Source organism: Myotis nattereri (assembly GCF_964212035.1).
Source record: "Myotis nattereri genome assembly, chromosome: 9".
Lineage (NCBI taxonomy): Eukaryota > Metazoa > Chordata > Mammalia > Chiroptera > Vespertilionidae > Myotis > Myotis nattereri.
Window position 1 is genome coordinate 82,237,288 of NC_138084.1, and position 17,715 is coordinate 82,255,002.

Here is a 17,715-nt window from a genome sequence, read left to right on the forward strand (position 1 = left end):
ATTTTGGTGTTTTTTTAATGCAATTATAAATGGGACTGTTTTCTCAGTTTCTCATTCTGATAGTTCATTTTTTGGTGTATAAAAGTACAATCAATTTCTGAATACTTTGCATTCTGCTACTTTACTGAGTTAATTTATCACTTCTCTTCGACTTTTTGATGGAGTCTTTAGGGTTTTCTATGTACAATATCATGTCATCTGAAAATAATAACAGTTTTATGTCTTCCTTTCTAATTTGAATGCTTTTTATTTATTCTTGTCCGATTGCTGTGGCTATAACTTCCAGTACTATGTTGAATAAGAGTGGTGAAAGTGGACATTTCTGTCTTGTTTCTGACCTTAAGGGACACACCATTAGTTTTCCCTCATTGAGTATGATGTTGACTGTGAGTTTGTCATATATGGCGTTTATTATGTTGAGGTATATTCCCTCTAGTCCCACTCTGCTGAGAGTGTTTTATTAAATCATAAACTAGAGGCCCGATGCACAAAAATTTGTGCATTCGGGGGGAAGGGGGGGGTCCCTCAGCCTGGCCTGTGCCCTCTCTCAGTCTGGGACCCCTTGGGAGATAACGACCTGCTGGCTTAGGCCTGCTCCTGGGTGGCAGAGGGCAGGCCCAATCCCTAGGTGCAGCCCCTGGTCGGGCTCAGAGCAGGGCCGATTGGGGAGTTGGGGTGCTGCCCCCTGTCATGCACAGAGCAGGGCAGATCAGGAGTTTGCAATGCCACCCCCAGTCACGCTCAGGGTAGGGCTGATTGGGGGGTTGGGACACCGCCCCCTGTCACACTCAAGGCCGGGTTGATGGGGAGGTTGTGGCGCTGCCCCCTGTCACCCACAGAGCAGGGCCAATCCGGGGGTTAGGGTGCTGCCCCCTGTCATGCACAGAGCAGGGCAGATCAGGAGTTTGCAATGCCACCCCCAGTCACGCTCAGGGTAGGGCCGATTGGGGGGTTGGGACACCGCCCCCTGTCACACTCAAGGCAGGGTTGATGGGGAGGTTGTGGCGCTGCCCCCTGTCACCCACAGAGCAGGGCCAATCCGGGGGTTAGGGTGCTGCCCCCTGTCACACACAGAGTAGGGCTGATAGGGGAGTTGGGGCACCGCCCCCTGTCACACACAGAGCAGGGCGGATCAGGGGGTTGGGGCGCCGCCCTCTATCACCCACAGAGCAGGGCCGATGAGGGGGTTGGGGCGCCGCCACTGTCACACTCAGGGCAGGGCCGATGGATGCTGGGGTCCAACCCCAGCAGGTCCAGGGGTCCCCAAAGGTGTGGACGGAGTCGGCGAAGAAGGAATGACACGGAGACAGCTTTCAGTTGATCAGCAGCGTAGCCAGGATCTCTAGCCAGGATCTCCAGCCAAGTTCTGTTCAGGATCTCCAGTGAAGTTCTGGTTAGAATCTCTAGCCAGGTTCTGGTTAGGATCTCCAGCCAAGTTCTGGTTTGGTTCTCCAGCCAGGTTCTGTTGATCAGCATAGAGAGGTTCTCCTGCCAGGTTCTATCCAGGATCTCCAGCCAGGTTCAGTCACCAGGTTCTAGTCAGGTTCTCTTGCCATGTTCTATCCAGGTTCTGTAGCCAGGTTCTGTCTCTAGGTTCTGTGGCCAGTTTCTGTCCAGGATCTTTTGCCATGTTCTCTCCAGCGAAGTTCTTCTGTCTCTAGGTTCTGTGTAGGTTCTGTGTGTAGGTTCTGTCTCTAGGTTCTGTGTAGGTTCTGTGTCTAGGTTCTGAGTCTAGGTTCTGTGTGTAGGTTCTGTGTCCTGTTGTCTTGTTACATCTGTATTTATACCAGTTGATTCCAATCCTATCAATCTCTATTCCAAAGGTTAGGGCGTTTCTTATCTCCATTCCAGGGAGTAAAGATTATGTAGCTTAAGCATGATTGTTCATAGTTAAAGTGATTAATTACCCGCCTGGCACTTAGTTAAGGGGTTTTATTCCCTCCCTAACTTCAGGGGAAAATCCCTACCTGGGGAAACAACCTTTCTCGGAGAGGTGACCTTGGTTAAAACATATTGCCAAGAAGGTGAGCAAATATATTAAGAACAGTATGCCATATATGCCAGGTCCCTTGAAACAGCAAGGATGGACTGGCTCCCAGCAGATGGGGAGGTTATGGCTCTACCCCATCACACACAGAGCAGGGCCCGTGGAAGGGAGGGGGGGTTGGGGCGCCGCACCCTGTCACACACAGAGCCGCAGGGTGATCAGGGGGTTGGGGAGCTCCCCCCTATCAGGCACAGAGCAGGGCCCATCAGGGGGTTGGGGCGCCTTCCCCTGTCACGAACAGAGCAGGGCGGATAGGGAGGTTGTGGCCCCACCTCCGTCACACACAGAGCCGCAGGGCGATCAGGGGGTTTGGCCCCCCTGTCATGCTGATCCCAGTGCCAGGAGGACTCTCAGCTCTGCTGATCATGGTGCTGGGAGGCATATTACCCTTTTACTATATAGGATAGAGGCCTGGTGCATGGGTGGGGCTGGCTGGTTTGCCCTGAAGGGTGTCCTGGATCAGGGTGGGGGTCCCCACTAGTGTGCTTATCCAGCCTGGGTGAGGGGATGATGGCTGTTTGCAGCTGGTCACACCCCCTTCAGGGTTGGGGTCCCCACTGGGGTGCCTGGCCAGCCTGGGTGAGGGGATGGTGGCTGTTTGCAGCTGGTCACACACCTTTCAGGGTGGGGGTCCCCACTGGGGTGCCTGGCCAGCCTGGGTGAGGGGCTGAGGGCTGTTTTCAGGCTGGCGGGTGACTGAAGCTCCCAACTGCTCCTTTTTTTCTTTTTTTTTTTTTATTCTGGGCCAGCTTTAGCTCTGAGGCTCCAGCTCTGAGGCCTCTGCTGCTGCTGAAAGCAGGTATCTGGTTTGTTTGGGTTCTATAATCGAAGCAATGTATAACTCCAGCTCTGAGATCCCGGCTCGCTGAAAGCAGGTTTCTGGGGTTTTGTTTAGCTTCTATATTTGTTACAATGTTTCAAACCGCAGGCTCAGAGGCCGGCAAGGCAGGCGGGGAACATTGGTTTCCTCCATCACTGAAGCAAGCAAGCCTCATGTTAGTTTCAAGCTGCGTGGCTGCCGGCTGCCATCTTGGCTGGCAGTTAATTTGCATATCGTCCTGATTAGCCAATGGGAAGGGTAGCGGTCGTACGCCATGTTTCTCTTTTATTAGATATGATGGGTGCTGGGATTTGTAAATGCATTTTCTGCATCATTTGATATGGTCTATGATTTTATCCTTTATTTTGTTTATGTGGTGCATCATGTTAATTGGTTTGCAGATATTAAATCATCTTTGTATCCCAGGATTGAATTCTATTAGATCATGGTATATAATCTTTTTAATGTATTGCTGGATTCAGTTTGCTAACATTTTGTTGAGGATTTTTGCTTCTGTGTTCATTGAAGATATTGATCTATGATTTATTTGTAGTGTCTTTATCTGGTTTTGGAATCAGGATAATTCTAACCTTTTAAAATGAGCTTGGGAGTCTTCCCACCTCTTGAAAATTTTCAAATAGTTTGAGAAGGGTGGGTGTTAATTCTTCTTCTTCTTTTTTTTTTGTTTTCTTTTTTTTTAATTAAATCTTTATTGTTCAAATTATTACATTTGTTCCTCTTTTTTCCCCCCATAACTCCCCTCCTCCCAGTTCCCGCCCCACCCTCCGCCCTCACTCCCCACCCACTGTCCTCATCCATAGGTGCACGATTTTTGTCCAGTCTCTTCCTGCATCTCCCACACCCCTTTCCCCCCCAAGAATAGTCAGTCCATTCCCTTTCTATGTCCCTGATTCTATTATAATCACCAGTTCATTCTGTTCATCGGATTATTTATTCACTTGATTCTTAGATTCACTTGTTGATAGATGCATATTTGTTGTTCATAATTTGTATCTTTACCTTTTTCTTCCTCTTCCTCTTCTTAAAGGATACCTTTCAGCGTTTCATATAATCCTGGTTTGGTGGTGATGAACTCCTTTAGCTTTTCCTTATCTGTGAAGCTCTTTATCTGACCTTCACTTCTGAATGATAGCTTTGCTGGATAAAGTAATCTTGGTTGCAGGTTCTTGGTATTCATCACTTTGAATATTTCTTGCCACTCCCTTCTGGCCTGCAAAGTTTCTGTTGAGAAATCAGCTGACAGTCATATGGGTACTCCCTTGTAGGTAACTGAGTTTCTTTCTCTTGCTGTTTTTAAGATTCTCTCTTTATCTTTTGCTCTTGGCATTTTAATTATGATGTGTCTTGGGGTGGTCCTCTTTGGATTCCTTTTGTTTGGGGTTCTCCGCGCTTCTTGGACCTGTAAGTCCATTTCTTTCACCAGATGGGGGAAGTTTTCTGTCATTATTTCTTCAAATAGGTTTTCAATATCTTGCTCTCTCTCATCTTCTGGCACCCCTATAATTCTGATGTTGGTACGCTTGAAGCTGTCCCAGAGGCTCCTTACACTATCCTCGCATTTTTGGATTCTTTTTTCATTTTGCTTTTCCGGTTGGGTGTTTTTTGCTTCCTCGCATTTCAAATCATTGACTTGATTCTTGCGCTCCTCTGTTCTGCTGTCGGGAGTCTGTATAATATTCTTTATTTCAGTCAGTGTATGCTTAATTTCTAGTTGGTTCCCCAATATAACATCGAGGGTCTCATTAGTTTTCTTGTAGATCTCATTAAGTTTATCGGCGGCTTCTAAACAGTTCTTGAGAGACCTTAAAAGTGTGGTTCTGAACTCTATATCTTCCATTGACAATTTTGTCCTGTTTCTTTGTCTCCGCATTTTGTTATGCTTCCTTGATGCACCCCCTAGTGGTCTTTGTTCGTGGTCTTATAGTTAAATCTTGATTGTTGTAGCTAATTCCAGGGAGGGTTTGACCTCCAGGCCAAGTGGCTATGAGAATCAGCTGTGTCAGCAGTGAGAGAACTTCTGTCCTCTAGGGAGGTGCTAATCTGGCGTTTGCCTGAGGCTATCCGGCAAATGCCTCTGTGCAGGGCTTGGGCGGGTCGGGTCACACAGGATCAACAGGGTGGGCCTGAGAGAGCAGTTATGGCGGCTCTCAGTCCTGTCCCCAGGGGCTCTGCCTCTATGAGTCCCAGCACCCGCTGCAAACCTCCTAGAGAGAGAAAGCTGCACTCGCTCCTACCGAAGCCAGACAGTCCCGCTTCTCCCGTTTGAGTCTGGGTCCCTAAAGACTCGCCTGTATCTGGAGCTCAGAGTCTGCGACTCCCTCCCGATTGAAAACGCCAACCGTGCCCTCCGCCGCCAGCCCGCTCAGCGCACTCCGCACCTCAGAATTTGACTTCAGCACTGCGCCTCCTCTGAGTGTCTGTATGCGTTTCTCTTTCCTCCTAGTTGTAGGACCTCCACTCAGCCAGCGTTCCAGTGGTTCTGGGTGATGTCCCTTCTGTCTTTTAGTTTCACTTTTGAAGTAGTTGTTCAAAGCAGCAAACTCTGGGGTTAACCTATGCCGCCATCTTGGTTCTCCTCTTCTTTGAATATTTTATAAAATTTTCCTCGGAAACCATCTGGTCCAGGACTTTTGTTTCTTGGAAATTTTTTGATTACTGCTTTGATATCATTGGTTATAATCAGTCTCTTCTGATTTTCTGTTTCATCTTGATTCAGTTTTGGAAGATTGAATGTTTCTAGGAATTTATCCAATTCTTCCAGATTGTCTAATTTGTTGGCATATAATTGTTTGTAGCATTTTCTTATAACTCTTTGTGTTTCTGTGGTGTCAGTTGTCAGTAATCCTTTTTCATTTCTGATTTTATTTTATTTATCTGGTTCCTCTCTCTTTTTAAAGAAAAAATATTTTTATTGATTTCAGAGAAGGGAGAGGGAGAGAGAGATAGAAATATCAATGATGAGAATCATTGATTGGCTGCCTCCTGCATGCCCCCTACTGGGAATAGAGCCCTCAACCAGGGCATGTGCCCTGATTGGGAATTGAACCATGACCTTTTGGTTCATAGGTCAATGCTCAACCACCAAGCCATTCTGGCCCAGCTTCTCTCTTTTTTTCTTGATGAGTCTGGTTTGTCAATTTTGCTAATCTTTCCTGAAACCTGCTCCTGGTTTCATTGATCTTTGTATTTTTTTTTTTAGACTCTATTTTGTTTATTTCTGCTCTGGTTTTTATTATTTCATTCCTTCTACTCTCTGAGTTTTGTTTAATATTCTTTTTTCTAGTTTCTTTTGGGATAAGATTAGATTGTTTGATACTTTTCTTGTTTCTTGAGGTAGGTCTTGTTGCTATGAATTTCCCTCTTAAGACTCTTTAATTGTCTCCCTTAGCGTTTTGGTTGTTCTGTTTTTATTGTAATTTACCTCAAGATATCTTTTGTTTTCCCCTTATAAAAAAATATATATATTTTTTATTGATTTCAGAGAGGAAGGCAGAGGGAGAGAGAGTTAGAAACATTAACAATGAGAAAGAGTCATTGATAGGCTGCCTCCTGCAGACCCCCTATTGGAGATGGAGCCTGCAATCTGGGCATGTGCCCTTGACTGGAATCGAACTTGGGACCCTTCAGTCCTCTATCCACTGAACCAAACCGGCCAGGGCTGTTTTCCTTCTTGATCTCATTATTAACCTATTCATTGTTTAGTAACATGCAATTTATCCTCCATAAGTTTGTGTGTATTTTTGTTTTTTTCTTGTAATTGGTTTCTAGTTTCATCTACCATTGTGGTCAGATAAGATGCTTGACATGATTTTAATATTCTTTTTTTTAAAAAATAAATCTTTATTGTTCAGATTATTACAGCTGGTCCCCCTTTCTCCCCCATAGCTTCCCTCCACCCAGTTCCCACCCCACCCTCTGCCCTTACCCCCCCACCCCCCACTGTCCTCATCCATATGTGTACGCTTTTTGTCGCCGGGTCAAAGGTCATACACATGGAAAATGTAGCTATTTCCATCCGAGACGTGTCCCTGTGTTCGGAAAGTTCTCTCACAACTTGTTCATGCTCTACTCAGAAAGGGTACGGAGCCATGTAACGGCTTTTTAAAATAATGTGTCCTCTTATGTTTAAAATGAGGATTTCGCTACCAAAAGTGAGGAGAAAGCAACACTACAGCTGCTTTCGCCCCTCTCGCCCTTCGGGTGATAGTTGTGCGTGGGGCTGCGAGCTAGTTTTCAGGCCATCGATGAAGCGTCTGGGCAGCTTGCGCGGCTCCGCCAGCTTCCCAGGGGCCGTTGCAGCCTCGCAGGGGCCATCGGAGCCTCGCAGAGGCTGTTGCAGCCTCACGCAGCCTCACAAGGGCCATCGCAGCCTCACAGGGACCATCGCAGCCTCACAGGGGCTGTCGCAGCCTCGCAGGGGCCGTCGCAGCCTCGCAGGGGCCGTCGCAGCCTCGCAGAGGCTGTTGCAGCCTCACGCAGCCTCACAAGGGCCGTCGCAGCCTCACAGGGACCATCGCAGCCTCGCAGGGGCCGTCGCAGCCTCGCAGGGGCCGTCGCAGCCTCACAGGGGCCATCGCAGCCTCGCAGGGGCCGTCGCAGCCTCACAGGGGCCGTCGCAGCCTCGCAGGGTTCCGTCGCAGCCTCGCAGGGGCTGTCGCAGCCTCACACAACCTCTCAGGGGGTGCCGCATCCCACGTTGGGGGTGAAGGTGAGAGACAGAAGCTCCTCTTGCTCTCTCCTGCTGCTCCCTTGCGTATTGCCGATGCTGGAAGTTTCTGAGAGTTGTCTGCAGGTGCTGGACATCATACTTTAACTGGTCAACGTGAAGTTTGGCATTCTGTCTTTTGTTGGGAGTCTCATTGCTGGACAAAATTTCCAGGCTTTCCTGGTGGCTGAATATCTGGTATGCTTGCCTGGATTTCGTTTTCTACCAAGTTCACAGACTGCTTGTCTGCCATCTCCCGGCGTCCCATGTGAGACTGGATCTGGTGGACCTGCCTGTGCATTTGCTGGTACAGCGGTTCCATGTCGCCGGCCCAGCCGGGTCCGGCTCCGGCTTCCTCCGAACCTGATTCTGTTTCTTGAGTGTGTCCCTTATGGATGTGAGGAGTTGAAATCTGCAGTTTGTTGGGTTGGGCTGCAAAAGCACAGGTGCTTCGTTTTGTGCCACTGGCACAGCTTGGGTGGGGATGTAAATTGAGTAGGGCGGGGTCTCAGAGAATCACCAGGGCGGAGCAAACAGTAATGGTTGTCGTCAGTGTCTCTGCGACGCCTCGTCTCTCCGTGACTCTGCGTCTCTGCGTCCCCTAGTGCTGGTGAGCAGCTCCGTGAGAAAGCCACCCTTGCTCGCTGACCCGCTGCAAGACAGTCCTGCCTCTCCCCGTAGGGGTCTGGGACCTCAGGATCCCACCCCAAACAATCTCAGTGGATTCCAGAGTTTGTATCCCCTTTCAATTGAAAAAAACTGCGCATCCAGTTGCAGCCCACCTGGCGCGCGCCCCCGTACCTCTGTTCTTGGCGCCTCTGCATATCCTACTCAGTCTCAATGCTCTTCTTTCTTTCCTTCCAGTTGTAGAGCTTCCACTGGGCCAGCCTTCCCATGGTTCTGAATGATAGCTGTTTGTCTTATAGTTGGTAGTTTCAATGTTGTTGTGGGAGGCAGCACGCACAGGTCTGTACCTTACGCCGCCATCTTTGTTCTCTGATTTTAATATTCTTAAATTTATTGACACTTGTTTTGTGGCCCAACATGTGGTCTATCCTAGAAAATGTTCTATGTTCACTTGAAAAGAAAGTATATTCTGCTGCTTTGGGGTGAAATTCTCTAAAAATGTCATTTAAATCCATCTGGTCTAATGTTGTTGTTGTTGTTTTTTAAAATATATTTTATTGATTTTTTTACAGAGAAGAAGGGAGAGGGATAGAGAGTTAGAAACATCGATGGGCGAGATCGATCAGCCGCCTCTTCCACGCCCCGCAGTGGGGATGTGCCCGCAACCAAGGTACATGCCCTTGACCGGAATCTAGCCTGGGACCCTTGAGTCCGCAGGCTGACGCTCTATCCACTGAGCCAAACCGGTTCGGCTGGTCTAATGTTTTTAAGACCACTGTTTTCTTGTTGATTTTCTATATGAAAGATCATTCCATTGATGTCAATGGGGTGTTAAAGTCCCCTATTATGACTGTATTACTGTTGATCTCTTCTTTTGTGTTCATCAATATTTGCTTCATATATTTAGGTGCTTCTGTGTTGATGCATAAATATTTGCAAGAGTTATATCCTCTTGTTGGATTGAGCCCTTTATCATTATGAAATGTCTTTCTTTATCTCTTATTATAGCTTCTGTTTTAAAGTCTGTTTTCTGATATGAGTGTTGCTACTTCAGATTACTTTTGGTTTCCATATGCATGAAATATCTTTTTTCATTTCTTTACTTTTATTTTAGTCTCTGTGTGTCTTTTGACCTGAGGTGGGGCTCTTGTAGACAGCGTGTACATAGGTTTTGTTTTCTTTTCCATTCAGCTACCCTATGTCTTTTGATTGGAGTGTTAAGTTCATTTAAATTTAAACTGACTATTGATAAGTACTTAGTTATTGCCATATTATTATTTATATTTGTGGTTTTTTCCTCCTTCTTAAAGTAATTCTTTAACATTTCCTGTAATACTGGTTTGGTGGCAATGAACTGCCTTTACTTTTTCTTGTCTGGGAAGCTCTTTATTCTTCAATTTTTCATGACAGGCTTTCTAGGTAGGGTAGTCTTCATTGTAGATCCTTGCTTTTCATCATTTTGAATATTTCATGCCACGTCCTTACAGCCTGTAAAGTTTCTGTTGAAAAATCAGCTGACAGTTTCATGGGAGCTCCCTGGTAGGTAACTAACTGATTTTCAGATTCTCTCTTTGTCATTTTGATTATTATGTGCCTTGCTATGGGCCTCTTTGGGCTCATCATGTTTGGGACTTTCTGTGCTTCTGGACTGTGTTTCTTTTCCTTCACCAGATTAGACAAGCTTTCAGTCATTATTTCTTCTAATAGATTTTCAATGACTTGGTCTCTCTCTTCTCCTCTGAAGCTTCTACGATGCAGATGTTGGTATGCTTGATGTTGTCCCAGACGTTTTTAAAACTATCCTCATTTTAAAAAATTTCTTTGTTTTTCCTTTTTTGTTGCTGTGATTGGGTGTTATCTGCTGCCTAATTTTCCAAATTGCTAATTTGATCCTCAGCTTCATCTGATCTGCTGCTGATATTTTTCTAGTATATATTTCATTTTATTTATTGTAGTCTTCATTTCTCACAGGTTCTTTTTTATGGTTTCTATGTCCCCCCTTTTTTTGTTAATCCTCACCCGAGGATATTTTTACACTGATTTTTAGAGAGTGTGGAAGGGAGGGAGAGAGGGTATGTGTGTGTGTGAGAGAGAAACATCAATGTGAGAGAAACATACTGATTGGTTGCCTCCCACATGTGCCCCAACAGAGACTGGGGATTGAACCCACAACCCAGGTACGTGCCCTTGACTGGGAATTGAACCCATGCCCCTTCAGTGGGCCAATGCTCTAACCACTAAGCAACACTAACCTGGGCTCTGTATCCCTTTTTTACGCTGTTTAAGTTCTTACTAAGTTCCTTGACCATCTTTATAACCATCATTTGAACTCTGTATCTGGTAGATTGCTTGCCTCCACTTAATTCTTTTTCTGAAACTTTCCCCTGTTGTTTCATTTGGGGCATGTTTCTTTGTCTCCCCATTTTGGCTGCCTCCCTGTCTTTGTTTCTCTGTAGTAGGCAATCTGCTGTATCTCCCAGCAGGAGCAGGGTGGCCTTCTGTATTGGGTGTCCTGCTGGGCTCAGTGTCACCTGAGCTGGGTGCTCCAGGCATGTCCTTGGTGTGTTATGTGAACCTCCTGTTGCAGTTGAATCTTGATTGCTGCTGGTCTGTCTGTGACTGGGGTTGTCCTCAGGCTGGCTGACCATGAGGACAGATCCCCACCAGTGTCTGAGCTGACCCACTGAGTGGGATTTGCCCCTGCAGGCTCTGGTGCCAGCCCAGACTTCCCTGTGGATGTGCTGCTCATAGGGCTACCTGGGCCATATCTGATGTGGTCAGATAGAAACATCAATGATGAGAATCATTGATCAGCTGCCTCCAGCATGCCCCACATTGGGGATAAAGCCTGCAACCTGGGCATGTGCCCTGACCAGGAATGGAATCGTAACTTCCAGACTCATAGGTCAAGGCTCAACCACTGGTGCATACTGACCCTGCTAGTTGTAATATTTTTAAATAAAAATTTATTATTGCCCTAGCAGGTTTGGCTCAGTAGAAGGGTCCTGGGTTTGATTTTGGTCAAGGGCATGTACCTTGGTTGCAGTCTCCTCCCTGGCCTGGGCCCTGGTTGGGGCACTGCAGGAGGCAACCAATTGATGTGTTTCTCACATTGATGTTTCTCTCTGTCTTTACTACTCTCTTCCACTCTCTAAAAACCAATGGAAAAACATACTCAGGTGAGGATTAAAAAATAAAAAATAAAATAAATTATTATCCTATATAATAAAAGGCTAATATATGCAAATTGACTGAACTGTGGAACAACCAGTCGCTATGATGTGTACTGACCACCAGGGGGCAGATGCTCAATGCAGGAGCTGCCCCCTGGTGGTCAGTGTGCTCCCACAGGGGGGAGCACCGCTCAGTCAGAAGCCCTGAGCCGGGCTCATGGCTGACGAGCGCAGTGGCAGTGGTGGGAGCCTCTCCCGCCTCCATGGCAGCACTAAGCCATCAGTCGGACAGCCCCTGAGGGCTCCTGGACTGCAATTTCGTGCACTGGGCCTCTAGTTGTTTTATAATTTTAGATCACAGAAAGTAAATTTTTATTTTTACACTTTTTTCCGCTTTTTGTTCACAGTATTACAGATGTCCTCCATCCCCCCTTTACCCTCTTCTGCCTAGCCCCACACCCCTCAGAATAGGCCCCTGAGTCCTGACCCAGTCTATTTGGTAAAGGGAAGGAGAATTAGCAGTGTTTTAAGCAGGCATAGTTGTGCTTGGGGTAAACAAGACTCAGCCCTGTGGAATGCGACCAGAGTTAGCTTTTTCTTTTCTTTCTTTCTTTCTTTCTTTCTTTCTTTCTTTCTTTCTTTCTTTCTTCCTTCCTTCCTTCCTTCCTTCCTTCCTTCCTTCCTTCCTCCCTCCCTCCCTCCCTCCCTCCCTCCCTCCCTCCCTTCCTCCCTCCTTCCCTCCCTCCCTCCCTCTTTCTTTCTTTCTTTCTTTCTTTCTTTCTTTCTTTCTTTCTTTCTTTCTTTCTTTCTTTCTTTCTTCCTTCCTTCCTTCCTTCCTTCCTTCCTTCCTTTCTTTCTTTCTTTCTTTCTTCCTTTCTTTCTTTCTTTTTTTCTTCCTTCTTTCTTTTTTTGTGGGAAAAAACACAGGTAGAGGTCCCACGCTGTCTGAGGTCACCTCCCCCTCAACTTTCCAGGGTCAGTTCCTACCCGAGGCAAAGCTGCTTTGCCAGCGAGCAGCTGCTTCCTGACACCAGCTGGCAGCATCTCTGACACCTCTTAGGAGGCTGACAGTTACCCAGCGCCTTTTGCCAGCTGGCGGCAGCCAATAGAATTGCAGCATGCAAATGAAGCACCCTGCAGCTGCTCTGGGTCAGGCTATCCCAAAGTGAGGGGCAATGCAGTCCTCGATGGAGACATGGAAAAAATTCAAAAAAATATTTTCTTTATGGTGTAGTCATTTCTGCTGATTGTTGGCAGGAAGGAAATGAGGAGAATGCGGATGGGTGTCCTTTTTTCCAAAGTGTGTTATGTAGGAAAGTATGTGTTTCAGCTCCTCTGGGTGAGTCTGGGGTGCAGTCCAGTAGTCCAGGTGATGGGGGAGGGAGAGAGAGAGAGAGAGAGAGGGAGAGAGAGAGAGAGAGAGAGAGAGAAGCTGGAGCTATTTTCTCACCCAGCTACTTGCTGACCCTGGGCACCCTCTCCTCAGCTCCCCCAGGCAGATCTCTGTCCCTCGGGCCTTTTAGGAGCTGTTGGAGGAATGGGAAGACCTCGGGGAGTGACTCCAAGCATGAAATCTTTCTTACTCCAACTCTGGCAAGTCATCCTCTCCTGCTTCCACCCTCATGTCCAGTCATTTACCCGAATTTGAATTCTATCTGCAAAAAGTTCCCTGGAAGCCACTCTTTCCTCCACCCTCATGGACACGGTCCTCACCCTGGCACTCATGTTCTCTTGCTTGGACTCTTGCAGTAGCCTGCTGGCTGGCCTCCTGCCTCCAGTCTCTTACTTCACATTCTTACCAGGGTGACTCCCCCTCCTCCCAACTATGCTTTTTAAAAAGAATTTATATGCTTAAAAATTTGTAATACATGCATGTGTTTCTAGATACAATGATATAAAAGGACATGAAGTAAAAAGTAAGTCTTCATCAGCTCCTGCCCTCTAGCCATTACTAGAGTTGTTATTGTGTATCCTTCCAGAAACATTCCATGAATATATAACAGTTGGCAATCTGTTCTTTGTTGGGGGGTATGGCATGCACACAAATGCAGGCTATTATACATTTACTTGTGTTCCTTGCTTTTTTCACTGGTAACGCCTCTTGTGGCCTCATGGGGTCCTTCCTGGGACGTGTTGCGTGTGTATTTTAAAAGAATGGTGTATACCTGCTGCTTTTGAGTGACATGTTCTAAAACGTCAATGAAATTTATAATTTCTAATGTGTCATTCGAGGCCAGTTCTCTCTCTGATTTTGTCTGGATGGTCCAGCTGCTGATGCCAATGCAGTGTTGAACTGCCTTACTGTGACTGTATCACTGGTGACTTCTTTCTTTATGTTCTCCTATATTTGCTTTATATAATTATTCATTGGGTGCAGCGTTTAAAGAATTTCCATTTATAATTAAATATCTTTTTCTGTGTTTTACATTTAGTCAGGGGGTGTCTTTCCACCTGAAGCCACGTCTCGTAGAGAGCACATGCATTCGGCTAACCTATGTTTTTTTGGAACGTTTAGTTTATTTACATTTAAAGTAATTTTTGAAATTATGCTGTTATGCCATTTTATTAGTTTTCTGATTGTTTTTGTAACTCTCTCTTTTTTTCTTATTTTCTTGCTATCTTCCTTTGTATGTTGATGAGTTTCTATAGTGTTGTGTTTAAATGATTTTCTCTTTATTTTTTGTGAATTTCTTGTAGATTTTGGTTTGTGGTTTCTATATGCTTCGTATATACCAAGACATGCTTATAGTAGTCTATTTTAAAGTGATTGTCCCTTAAGTTTGAACACATTCCAAAATCACTACCATTTTTACTCATCCCCCCACGTTTGTTTTTGTCCTGACTTTTCACTTTTATGTGCGTGTGTGTAGGCATACCTTAATTTATTGTAATTCCATGTGCTCTTCCTACTTTTGTATTTTAATCTTTGTACTAGCTTTATAGGTAGTTGATACACTGCTCTTATTATGTGTTTGTCTTTGTCAGTGAGAATTTTTTTCTTTATCTTCTTATTATATTTTTAATCTTTTTTTCTTCTTAAAGAAGACCCTTTAATATATCTTGTAATACTAGTTTGGTGGTGATGAAATTCTTGAGCTTTTTCTTGTCTGTGAAGCTCTTTATCTGACCTTCAATTCTAAATGAGAGCTTTGCTGGGTAGAATAATCTTGGTTGTAAGTCCTTGCTATACATCACTTTGTTGTTTGTTTGTTTTTATATATTTTATTGATTTTTTACAGAGAGGAAGGGAGAGAGATAGAGAGTCAGAAACATCGATGAGAGAGAAACATCGATCAGCCGCCTCCTGCACATCTCCCACCGGGGATGTGCCCGCAACCCAGGTACATGCCCTTGACCGGAATCGAACCTGGGACCTTTCAGTCCGCAGGCCGACGCTCTATCCACTGAGCCAAACCGGTTTCGGCCTCTTTGAATATCTCTTGCCACTCCCTTCTGGCCTGCAAAATCCCTGTTGAGAAATCAGCTGACAGTCATATGGGTGCTCCCTTGTAGATAACTAACTGCTTTTCTCGTGCTGCTTTTAAGATTCTCTATCTTTAACCTTTGGCGTTTCAGTTATGATGTGTCTTGGTGTGGGCCTCTTTGAGTTCCTCTTTTTTGGGGACTCTCTGTGCTTCCTGGATTGTATGTCTATTTCCTTCACCAAATTAGAGAAATTTTCTGTCATTAGTTCTTAAATAGGTTTTCAATCCCTTGCTTTCTTTCTTCTCTTTCTGATACCCCTATGATGGGGATATTGTTATACTCGATATTGTCCCTGAGGTCCCTTAAACTATCTTCAGTTTATTTATTTTTAATTTAAAAATATATTATTTTATTGACTTCAGAGAGCAAGGGAGAGAGAAATAGAAACATCAATGATGAGAGAGAATCATTGATTGGCTGCCTCCCGCACTCCCCCCATGGGACTGAGCCCACAATCCAGGCATGTGCCCTGACTGGGAATCAAACTGGGACCTCCTGGTTCCTAGGTCGATGCTCAACCACTGAGCCATGCTGGCTGGGCTCTTCAGTTTTTTTAAATTATGTTTCCTTTTTGTTGTTCAGATTGGGTGTTCTTCACCACCCTTTCAGTTTGCTAATTTGTTTCTCAGCATCATCTCATCTGCTCTTGAGTCCATGTAATGTATTCTTCATTTTAGTTATTTTATCTATTTTTACTTAAAATTTTTTAAATTGAATTTATTGGGTGACATTGGTTAATAAAAGTATATAGGTTTCAGGTGTACAATTCTATAGCACATACTCTGTATATTGTAGTGTGTATTCATCCTCAGTCAAGCCTCCCATCACCATGTATCACCCCTTTACCCTCTACTACCTCTCCCCACCCCTTTCCCTCTGATAAGCACCACATCACCATGTTATCTGTTTCTATGCCTCCTTTTCTTTGCTTAATCCCTTTTCCTTTTCCACCTGGCCTCCCAAACCCGCTCCTCTCTGACAGATGTCAGTCTGTTCTCTGTATCTATGAGTCTGTTTCTATTTTGCTTGTTAGTTTATTTTGTTCACTAGATTTCACATATAAGTGAAATCATATGGTACTTGTCTTTCTCTGACTGGCTTATTTCACTTAGCACAACACTCTCCAGGTCCATCATGCTGTCACAAAAGGCACAGTTTTCACGTTTTTATGGCTGGAGAGTATTTTCTTGTGTAAATGTAGTACTATAGCTTTTTTACCCACTCATCTATTGATGGACATTCGGGCTGCTTCCAAACCTTGTAAATAGTGCTGCAATGAACAAGGGGTGCACCTGTTCTTTGGAATTAGTGTTTCAGATTTCTTCAGATATAATCCCAGAAGTGGAAACGCTGGGTCATAAGGCAGTTCCCAATTTTAATTTTTAAAAAAGATTTTTAAATTGATTTTTAGAGAGAGAGAAAGGGAGAGGGAGAAAGAAAAACACTGATGTGAGAGTGAAACATTGATCGGCTGCCTTCTGTTCCCAGCAGGGGATTGAGCCTGCAACCGGCATGTGCCCTGACCGGGAATGGAACCAGCCACCCTTTGGTGCCTGGGATGGTGCCCAGCCCCCTGAGACGCACCCACCAGGGCCCATTCTCAGTTACGTTTCGAGGGAACCTCATATGCTCTCCACAGGAGCTGCACCAGTCTGCACTCCCAACAACAGTGCACGAGGTTCTCTTTTGTCCACATTCTTGTCAACACTTGTGGTTTGTTGATTTGTTGATGATAGCCATTCTGACAGGTGTGAGGTGACATCTCATTGTGGTTTTAATTTGCACCTCTCTGATGATTAGTGACTTTGAGCATGTTTTCATATGTCTGTTGGCCGTTTGATTGCCCCATGTTGAGAAGTGTCTATTCAGGTCCTTTGCCCATTGTTTAATTGGGTTGTTTGTTTTTTTGGTGTTGAGTTGTATAAGTTTTTGAAAATAAATTTTGCATATTAACTCTTTATCCGATGTATCATTGGTGAATATGTTCTCCCATTCAGTGGGTTGTCTTTTCATTTTGTTGATGGTTTCCTTTGCTGTGCAAAAACTTTTTAGTTTGATGTAGTTTCACTTGTTTATTTTTTTTGTTTTCCTTCCCTGAGGAGATATATCAGGAAAAAAAATACCGCTACAAGAAATGTCAGAGATTTTACTGTCTGTTTTCTTCAAGGATTTTTATGGTTCCAAGTCTAACATTTAAGTCTTTATTTCTAGTTTATTCTTGTGTGTGCTCTAAGAAGGGGGTGTGGTTTCATTTGTCTGCATGTATTTCCAGTTATTGTAGTCTTCATTTCTGACTGGTTCTATTTTATAGCTTCTATCTCTTTGCGTAAATTCTTGCTGAGTTTATCTACTTGTCTCCCATGTTTATTGGACATTTTCAGAACCAGTGTTTGAACTCTGAGTCTGGTAGATTGCTTGCCTCCCTTTCATTTAGTTGTTTTTCCGGAGCGTCCTCCTGTTCTTTCATGTGGGACATGTTCCTTTGTCTCCTTATTTTGTCTGTGTCCATGTGTTTGTTTCCACGCGTTAGATAGATCCGCTACGTCGCCCAGAGTGGCCGTAGCAGCGGGTGTCCTGAGGGCCACGTGGCTGCCTTGGTCACCTGAGCCAGCCGGTGTTTGCTGTGTGGGATGTGTGTGCCCTTCTGTTGTGTCTGAGCCTTCGTTGCTCTTGTTATGTCAATGGGTATGTTAACGTAAAAAAACCATTGAAACCTGTAAAGAATTTTTGTGAGTTTATTTGAGCCAAAATGTCGACATATGCCAGGAAGCAGAACCTCAACAAATTGAGATAATGCTCCGGAGAATGGCGGGGTTACATTTGTATTTATACATTT

The 17,715-nt window shown here is 45.0% G+C and overlaps 1 long non-coding RNA gene across 1 annotated transcript in view; it reads right to left on the reverse strand.

Annotated features, from left to right (window-relative positions):
- The window catches only part of LOC308524290, a 721,936-nt gene that overhangs the window by 170,938 nt on the left and 533,283 nt on the right, over positions 1 to 17,715 (reverse strand). The gene's annotated exons all lie outside the window — the stretch shown is intronic.